Genomic DNA, 10,362 nt, shown 5'->3' with positions numbered 1-10,362 from the left:
ACTACCGACATGTCAACAACATCTCGTCACTGACATTTATCCTCCTCCTCGGTTGGAAGAATTAGTGGAACAAGCAGCCGGTCATCAATACTATGTCACCCTCGATATGCGGGAAGCTTACTTCCAAACCATGCAAGATGAAGAGAGCCATGACCTTACTACTTTCAGTGATGGAGTTACTTTGTATAGATTCAGACGGCTCCCATTTGGTCTTAACTGCACACCTGCGATCTTTTCCAGGCGGATGGCTTCAGTACTTACGCCACTCCTACAGAAAGGATGGGTCAGAAATTACTTGGATTACTTGATTCTTTTGGCTCATGACTTAACTACTTTACTAGATCACCTTAGGCAACTTTTCCAACTACTTACTGAAAATGGCATAAAACTGAATCTTAAGAAGTGTACATTTGGTCTTAAAGAGGTTACTTTTCTGGGTCACAAAATCTCAGCAGATGAAAGTACACCTGACCCAAAGAACGTAGAGGGGATCGCGAAGATGAAAGCACCCACTACAGTGAAAGGAGTATGTTGCTTCCTAGGTATGTGTGGTTTCTATAGAAAGCATATCCCCTCCTTAGCTAGAATTGCTGTGCCTCTCACCAACCTAACTAAATCTCGAGTAACGTTTATCTGGAAGGACAAATGTCAGAAAGCCTTTGAACAACTAACGTCTTGTCTCATCAATACTCCTGTCTTGGTTAAAGCTCAGATAGAACAACCATTCATTCTCATCACCAACGCCAGTAACACCCACGTTGGCAGAGTCCTGAGTCAGATTCAATCAAACGGGACTAACAAACTGGTCGGGTATTTCTCTAAAAAGTTGAACCCCTGTGAGACTCAATATTCAGCAACAGATAAAGAGGCCCTAGTCTGTAGTTCTTGTGTGTCGTAATTTCCATCATTACATGTGGGGTGCCTGTTTCACTGTAATAACTGACCACCAACCTCTCACTAGTATATTCAAATGGAAGACTAAATCATCTCGAATGAACCGTTGGATACTAGAAATGCGTGGGTATAATTATAACATCCAGTATCTCAAAGGTAAGAACAACTTTGTAGCGGACCAGCTGTTACGCTCAGTTCGAGTAGTAGTCCATCCACCTGAAGCCATCTGGCTCGGGTTAGATCAAGAACAAATGAAGGCCCGCCAAAGAGATGAACCCGTGTTGGAAGAACTAGCGTGATATCTTGAGGGCAGAGCAGTCCCGACCAAACGACTGCCCAAGGCTACTTTAGATCAGTTTGCTCTCGTAGATGAAGTTCTATATTTTGTGAGAGAGAAGCCAGATGGAAGCCTGCATTACAGTCTCATTGTCCCTAGTGTGTTAATTAAACAAGCGCTCCAACACGCACATGAATTGTCAGGACATCTTGGGCAAAAGAAAACTATCAAGAAGGCAGAGGAGTAATATTATTGGCAGAATCTCAAGGCTGATGTATGCGAATATGTTAAAAGTCCATTACTTGTCAAAGATTCAAATGGGACACTGGATTGCAGCAACAGTGGAAAGAACTGCCTCCAGTGAATAAGCCACTGAAGAGGGTTGGAATAGACCTTACTGATATGGTTGCTGGAATCCAGGGTTACCGATATGTCCTTACAGCAATAGATCATTACAGTTGCTTTGTTAGGTTCTTCCCTAAGACCAAACATTCTACACACATAACAGACAAACTTTGGCAATACGTGGCAGATTACGGATCACCTCAGAGTATTATCCTGGATAACGGAGGCAAATTCAAAAGTAAAGACTTCCAGAGATTTGCCAGCAACATCTAAACACTTTATACTACACGACCCCTTACCATCCTCAAGGCAACAGGATCACAGAGACGATGCACCGTACCCTCATGTCGGTCCTCTCTGTCTTATGTCAAGGACACCCCCTTAGTTGGCCCAAACTGCTTCAGCCATGTCAGATTATCATGAATCAGACTATTCACACCTCAACCAGACAGCAGCCATAATTCGCGTTCTTCTCCCGCCATCCTCCCAGACTGGTGAATGTATGACTTCCAGCGATCGATGCCGAAGAAGACGAGTTAGCCACTGTGCACACTGTCATCAGGGAAACTCACCAAAAGATGGCACGCCGGTACCGAGATGTAGCAAACAGAAGGAAGAATCAGACTGTTGGTGTGAGGAGCTTGGTGTAGGTCAAAAAGGAAACAGTGGTGCCAGGTACAAGTCGGAAGTTACATGTGAAGTGGGATGGTCCCTACCATGTAGTGAAAATGTTGGACGGCAATGTATATATATTGGAGAATGTCTACTGGAAAGCGAATACAGAGAGCTGCTAGGCAGGTGAAACCTTATCATGGTAGTGAAGAGTGGTTGTTCGAACCCCTAGAAAGTGCCTCTATGCCTGACCTGGTAGATGAACAATTACCGCCCCGTGAAAGACGGCCTCCTCGCTGACTCATTGAGGAATGTTGATAAATCTGTGAAGGCTAAAGAGTGTAAAGGTTTATGGAGTGGATAAGGAAGTGTGTGTGGGTCAGACTGGCTGACAATTGACAATCAGGGAAAGAAAAAGAGGTTGAGATGGGCTCAGCCCAGTTCAGTGGGGATACTACGAGAACTTTACTTCGAGGGGCCGAGTGCACCTACCCCTCACATTATAGTTGACATGGCCTAGAGTGTGGTCGCGACTTCAGGACCTGTCAAGCACTCGTCAGTCACTAGGTGGAAGGCTGGAAACGAAAGTATCGAATGGAAGAAGTGTGAGTGAAACTGAGTGACAGCAAGCGTGAATGGGAAGTGCCCTTGGGACGATCTTGGCAACGAGATTGCGAGTCCACCCAGCTGGGTGACTATGCCATTACTCAGGCAGGAGGTTAACTGGGGTTTCTTTTCTCCATTGGATATATTTTTCTATGTAAATTCATTAGCGACGTGAAGCGACTCCCTGGGGTATGCGGTGTATTATGTGGACTGACAGTTGCCACTTATTGTGGGGATAGTGTCAAAGTAGGGTGTGTTTAACCCTTAGGCACTGGGCATGGGTAGACCTATCCACATCTCAGAACCGGGTTATTTTCAGAGAAATCGATTTCCCCCAAAATATATATTTTTTTCATTACAAATCAGTAGCAAATGACAAAAAACACATAGAAAGCACGTATTTACTCTCTGTTGACGACTTGGAGGTGGTGGTGTGATGTGAGGGAGCAGGTGCATGGCGCCTGGGCTGAGCGCGTTCAAGGTCGCGGTGGTGTGTTGGCGGTGCTGGTGGAGGAAGGAGGGATGATATCTCATGCCAAAATAAGTGTTGAGTGTGTCTTTGTTTCTCTCACTAATTCACAATGCCGGATGAACACAATATTATGACTAAAATGGCAAAAAAAACACACACACAAGAAAATAATAAAGATCAGCTTATTTTATTTTTTCCATGATATTTATTTTCTAACAAATTTGTGACTGTTTAGGTATTCAGAATTATTTACATATTATTTCAATGTTTTTAGTACTTTTTGACAATGTGATACGTCTTAAAGGCTGGCTATGGTCAGTACAAGTGTACTCAAGCACCCATACACTTTCCCCCACACCCCTCATGGCCCATTAGTAGCCCTCCCCATCGCCCCACCCCACCCCACCCCTCATGGCCCATTAGTAGCCCTCCCCATCAGTCCACCCCACCCCACCCCTCCCAACCCATACCCCTACCCCGAACCAGCATCAGCTGGTTCCAAGGCCACACTCACCCTACGCCGGCCTCCCACCACCTTCCACTACTGCCCTCCTCCCTGCTGGGCTGCCTTCCTACCCCTCTCATGGCCAGGCAGCGTGACCCCGCATACCAGCCATGCCAGGACAATACTCTGGGTTCATATCGTGCGCAACAAAGTTCAAACATGCCCGTGAAAAATTAGAACGTCATATGACGTGGACCGTTGGCCTCTACCAACACGTCATATGACGTGGACCGGCGCCTAGGGGTTCAAAGGAGACTCGCAGTCAAGTCGGTTAGTCTGTCCCGTCCACACACGCATCCTTGGAATGTTTATTAATGCATGTGTTGAGAAGACTCTGATGGTGATAATTTGTTTCCCAGAGGAAGGACCCATGTAGTGCCAGTATGTTAGGTTAAGATGTAATATAAGTGTAACTTAGATGTAAGATAGTTGTAATTTAGTAATTAAGAACAATTTAGTATGTCAATGATTATATAGTATAGGTGTATTATAAGATAAGAATGATTTTTGTATTGTAGAGATAAGTTAGAAGTGAACATCTATGTATTATGTAGTTCGCATTAAGTATTACATCAGCCGACCACACTCCCTCCTCCCCTCCATAAAATACACTGGTTGTGGAGTTTGACAAACATTTAAATTGGCTTAATCTTCATAACCTCTTACGTGAGTAAATTCAAAGATATCTTTCGATCTCAATCCATTTTAGTGTTAGAAATGCTAATTGAGAAAGTGCCAGAAGGGGAGAAACAGTCCATGATATTCGTACATTTAGCTACCTCGAAATATCGATCGTTGTACATTCCCACACTTGGTTAATAGATAAAATTGCATCCGAACATAATTACAAAGGGTTCATATTAAGTGATGTGGTCATTCTCAATACTACTCAAATTTTCTCCATCATCATGTAATCTTGGTAAGATATGATAAGCTCTAAAGAAATCAATTCCCAAATGAGTGTTGCGAGACATACTTGTTAACATGAAAGCTGTAACCGGAAGATAACATCCTCGAATGCAATCGGACTGAGGTATCCGAGGTTATATAAGGCATCGGCGAGCATATGACTGCGTGACTCATTCCACCACCTTTGATTCGCAGGTTAGTGTTAAAGGCTCATAATCTCCCCCCTTCCATTATTTTCACATTAAGAGTTATAGAGCATAGAGTGATTAATAGTGTGTTCAATAGCAAAGTTCTTGTGTGACCCACTCCACTGCCTTTGATTCGCATATTTTAATAGCAGATCAAGTCGTAATCACCAAAAGCGTCACCACACTTACATACCATACACTTCCCCCCCCCCCATTCATTGTGTTAGGCAAAGATCTAAATCATTGTACAGTCAACAAGAGTTCCACCTGGACCACCTAGTCGCGGGATATGGCTAACGTGGCAACAGCGCGTGTGTGTGTGTTAGTGTGTACATGCCCGAGAATTTATCGAATCGTCAAGCTTCATCCTCTTTGCTATATTATATCATTATGTGGTCATTGTATTATGCTCTGATACTGGCTAATAAATACTGTGTGATTGGTATAATGAGCTGTGCACTATGCTATTCATAAAGTCTGATTTATATAAAATAATTATTTTATCTTGTAGCGTGAACCACGATACAGGTTGAGTTGTGGTTCAGAAACAGTGAGCAAGTTCACCCATGAATGGAGCGATGTTTCTGAACAATAACTCAACCTGCATCGTGGTTCATGGTACAAGAGAATAATTATTTTATATAAATCACACTTTATAAATAGCATAGTGCACAGCTCATTATCCCAATCACACAGTATTTATTAGCCAATATCACAGCATAATACAATGACCACATAATGATATAATACAGAAAAGAGGATGAACTTGATGATTCGAAAAAGTCTCGGGCATGTACACACGAACACACACACACGCGCTGTTGCCACGTTAGCCATATCCCGCGACTAGGTGGTCCAGGTGGAACTCTTGTTGACTGTACCTTAACCTAAGTCGGGGTGTTTTCTGTATTATAAGTCACAAGGGAAATAATGTAATCGAAGTGTATATCATGAGTCTAAAATGATAATCTAATTCTCGGAAGTTGTGCAAGTATTATGTTAAGTTATTTTGGGTCTTACCATTAATTGTTCAGAGTGTTATGGTTAAATCTCACCACTGAAGGGAAAGTGTTATTGTTGGAAAGGGGTGCAGAATGTAATACTGAGTCAGTGGTCTTTATATCGTTTTAGTATCGTCCCTCCTCGAGTCCTTCAGTGACCAAGGAGAACGACATCCACTCATAACTCGTTTGGTCTTGCTGTTCCAAGTACTATTAGAACATTGTTAATTAGGGAAGTGAGTCAATGGATTTAAGCATTTATCTAATTTGGGGTATGATTAAAATCAATATTATACTCTTTAAATTCGGGTTTCCAACTACCCTTCTTTGATGGCTATGTACGGGGCGGCCCGCAAGGTGTACAAGGGGGAATAACAACTCGAGAACCTAAGCCAACCTAAATTCATGCTGACCCATTCAGTATGAAATCTGATCCTACAGTTTGGACACAAGTCGGGTAAGTCATTGGTATCTTTTTTGGAGTAAAAGGGGTGTAAAACACCCCAGTTGGTTTGGGTTACACTAAAAACAGGCTCGGTAACTTAATGGCAGCCACGTTGGTAAGTCAATAGTGATATGCTCAAGATCAGTACAGTGACGGTTAGCCATAAAGAATATCACGCTATCACACCTCCCATCCTCCATATATTCTAATACAACCTTGAACTGAACTAAGACAACTAGAACCGTCATAGAAACTTCACCTGATACTAAATTCCCATTACCAACTGACACCCTTGTAATATCAACTTTAAATTCAGTGCGCATTTCTGGCGATTTACACTCCAACACTAAGCGGTGACATAAGAAATTGTTGTAAGAGGAGAGATTGTAGTGTCATCAAGTTTTGTGGGATCAGAATCATCGTAACATTACTCTGGCGTCATAACAGTGAGAGAGAATTCAAATTCTGTTGCAGTACACTGTGGTTAGCAGTGAGATATAAAAATTTTTGACATTACAGTAGTAGTAGATCAACCCAGGTCTGTTTGGTCAAGCAGATGCATCAACCATGGGCAAGCAATCATCCCTGCCGGGGTGGCTAGTGCAGTGCATCAATGTTCTCTTGCAGGGGACAGTGCCTTACTGTGGTAAGGCAAAGGATAGGGTGTGGAGGTTTGGTACCAGGATGGACGTTGCATTTCTGTCTCTCTACCAGTTAGAAGAGGCAACATAGTAGGCTCCACATCACGCCATTATCTGGTAATATGATTACATCCAACACTGTGAATGACCTTCTGGATTACAGGAAACCATCAGGCTTGTCACTCAATGTACAATCACCTATATATGAAATAGGCAGCACTACATCAAGTGAGTGGACGATGGTCACCAGTACCTGCCGCTTCAGAATTCTGTCTTGGCTCTGTATGACTGAATAACTTCCAGTATCCCATATGGAGTATGTAACTAGTGTCCACAACATGTAATTTTCACTCTGAATTAAGCCTTAGCCCTCTAGATCACCAGGCACCCCAAACACCCAGTTACACTGTGTACGAGGTGTGACAAAAAAGAAACGAGATACTGGCTGCTAATGACACAATTCATCAGCCACACAGTAATGAAGTACATCGTAGTGTTGCCTGACATCTAAGCACTGTATGAGAAAAGTAGCACTTTAATTTACCTATATCTTTCTTTTCACAGGTGGTTTTGTAGCTCCTGTCAAGTGCCCTTTGTCACAGAATGAGCCTTGAGCAAAGGATTAACATCAGGTTTTTGGCAAACTTGGGAGAAACTCCAGCAGAAACCCTTGCCATGTTGAAGGATGTGTGGGGACAGAAAACAGTGTCCCGTACACATGTCTATGAGTGGCACAAGAAGCACAGGATGGGGAGGAGTGATGCTCCAAAATGTCCCGTGACACATCCACACATCGGGTCTTTTGGTCCTCGGAGGGCAGTTTGGGCACCAACTTTGCGCAAATCTTCCGCATGCCAAAATCTTCCAATAAGATGGACCTCACTGACTCCTTATTCAATCCCAGCTGCTCATTCATCATTCTGATCGTCAATCTGCGATCACTCCATACCAGTTCCTTGACCTTCTGGATGTTGGCATCATTTCTTGTTGTTGAGGAACGTCCTGGTTTTGGGTCATCCTCCACATCACCCCGCCCCATCCTGAACCTCTTGTGCCACTCACAGACACATGTACAGGACATTGTTTTCTGTTCGTACAAAGCCTTCAGCATGGCAAGGGTTTCTGCTGGAGTTTCTCCCAAGTTTGACAAGAACTTGATGTTAATCCTTTTCTCAAGGCCCATTCTGTGACAGAGGGCACTTGACAGGAGCTGCAACACCACCTGTGAAAAGAAAGATACCGGTAATAGGTTAATTGAAGTGCTGCTTTTCTCATACAGTGCTGAGATATTGGGCAACACTATGATGTACTTCATTACTGTGTGGCTGATGAATTGTGTGATTAGCAGCCAAAGTCCCATTTTTTTTTTTTGTCACACCTCGTATAAACTTAACACAGCCAGAGGGAGTGTGTGGCTCTTTCCTATTTGCTGCCACCAGACTATATTCTTCTACTTACAAGAGATTGGTGGAACTGGGTGGGTCAGATGTAGCCTTCACTAACCCATTGACTCCTAGTAATGTCCTCATCAAGTTCCTCTGTTACCAGGTGATTTTATTCTGATTAATAACGGGTTCTGTGTGGAAGGACTTTTATTTATTCATAACATTTTACCTATCTTATATGAGTGGCATTTTTAACAACAAACCATGAAATTTCTTGTAGTAACAGCGTAAAAATTTTACGGGATGTCCGACTGCTTGTTTTCTCTCATCTCCACTCCAAAATTAACCCAGGGACAAAGGAATAGTAATCATTTACTGCGGCATTATCACTTAAAGGCAAACATGTCCAGAAAAAACATTTCATGATAAAATCGAATGATAGACCGAGAGTCGCTAACAGAAGAGAGGCAAGGATAAAATCAAAAGCAGTACGTCACGCTCAAGTTATTGCGTATTGGAATAAGGGTAAGTCGCCAAGTCTTCGACAGGAGTGTTGTTGTTCTCTCCTCATAAACTGGGAAATTACAGACCACGATGGATCCGTAACTACAGAAAATAATACTGAAAAATAATGTTACCAAGTTCAAATTGTTAATGGATGTGTTCTTAATACAGGTTGTTCATAAGTTCTCCGTGAACAGTACTATACTGATGGGCAAGGGGTGTAAGCTAGGGTGGAGTGAAAAATAAAAAATTGAATTATGACATGTAATACCCCCAAAAGTTGTCATTTGTCCCACATATCTTGCATATAAAAGTTTGGTATTCTAAAACCAACATTTTCTGCCCTCTACCAAAACTGCATTTTATATGCCCGGACATGTTAAGTTATATCAAATATATTAGACGACAAGGCAAATAAAGTTTCAGATACATACTTATCAAGTGTTTTATGAGTACCTGCGTGTATATATTATATAATGCACATAATACTTCCAGTTTGTTAAGCCTACTATGTTCTGTTGCATTTCTTATGCAGTTTGAGTGTTGAAGAATGGTGACAAGATGGCTGAGCATCATCCGAGAAAACCTCTGCATGCCAAATTTTCGGTAATCCTCATAGAATAAACTTGCACAGGTTGCCAACCACTGAAGACATGCTTATGGGCTACCACTAGGTTAGACTGTATTTGAAGAGCAATTCAAAAAGAGAACCAACTGTTGCAGAAGTGTCTGATGGCCTGGCTGTCAAAATTAAAGAATTTTGGACCCGAGCATCAATACCTACTTTGACATCAACCCGCATTATACACCTGGTACGAAATCACCACGATAAATATCTCAAACTTGTCAGATACCCAATGCCAAAAAGAAATAAACATAATGAACAGAAAGTCACCGAGTTCAAGGAGCAAGCCAGGAAGATTTTCGACATTGCAGCATGCAAATGTACTAACCATTAATCATGTTCGTGTGCAAAGTCTTGCAAAGTTCCAATTTCTGAACTGTCTTTTCTTCAAGATCAACGAACCACACGCAAGAGAATGATAGGGCCACTTGACAGCATATCTACAAAGAGGTTACAGGAGTGTCTGAGAAGAAAGTTGAAGGAACAAGACAGGCTAGCCCAGTATCACCTTGAAGTTAGTGGCAGTTCATTGACATCAAAGAAAAATGAAAGCAGCTTTAGCAGCTCTACAGAAGGTGAACCTGGTGAAAGCACAGATAGTGACACTGAAATGTTATCTGCTACTGTTGCGTGTACTTCGCAAGCATTACACCCTCTACTGCTGCATGTACTTCTCAAGCAGCATCACAGCAGTTCAGGTGGAGAATATTGCGAGGGCTTCGGGGCAACATGCAGTTTCAGATAGAGCACTGGCAGAGATCGCCTCTGCAGTCTTAGAAGACTATGGCATAGTAACATCTGAGGACTGCACTGATATCATCAACAGAAGCAAAGTTAGAATGGGAGAAATATCATGAAACCATCCGTGCTGAAGTGTCAAGTCTTACTGCTGAAATACAGGGCCTGTATTTTGATGGCAGAAAGGATAATCACCGACTCTCGAAACAGTTGAT

At 42.5% G+C, this 10,362-nt stretch overlaps 1 pseudogene; it reads right to left on the bottom strand.

Annotated features, from left to right (window-relative positions):
- Window positions 1-7,523: 7,523 nt before the first annotated feature.
- LOC145396402 (protein GVQW3 pseudogene) lies at window positions 7,524-8,078 on the bottom strand (annotated as a pseudogene).
- Window positions 8,079-10,362: the final 2,284 nt, after the last annotated feature.

This window comes from Coenobita brevimanus, chromosome 37 (assembly GCF_032717465.1).
Source record: "Coenobita brevimanus isolate Jiangsu-jjx chromosome 37, ASM3271746v2, whole genome shotgun sequence".
Lineage (NCBI taxonomy): Eukaryota > Metazoa > Arthropoda > Malacostraca > Decapoda > Coenobitidae > Coenobita > Coenobita brevimanus.
The sequence above is the reverse complement of the archived record's forward strand: the minus strand, read 5'-3'. Positions and strand labels throughout refer to the sequence as shown.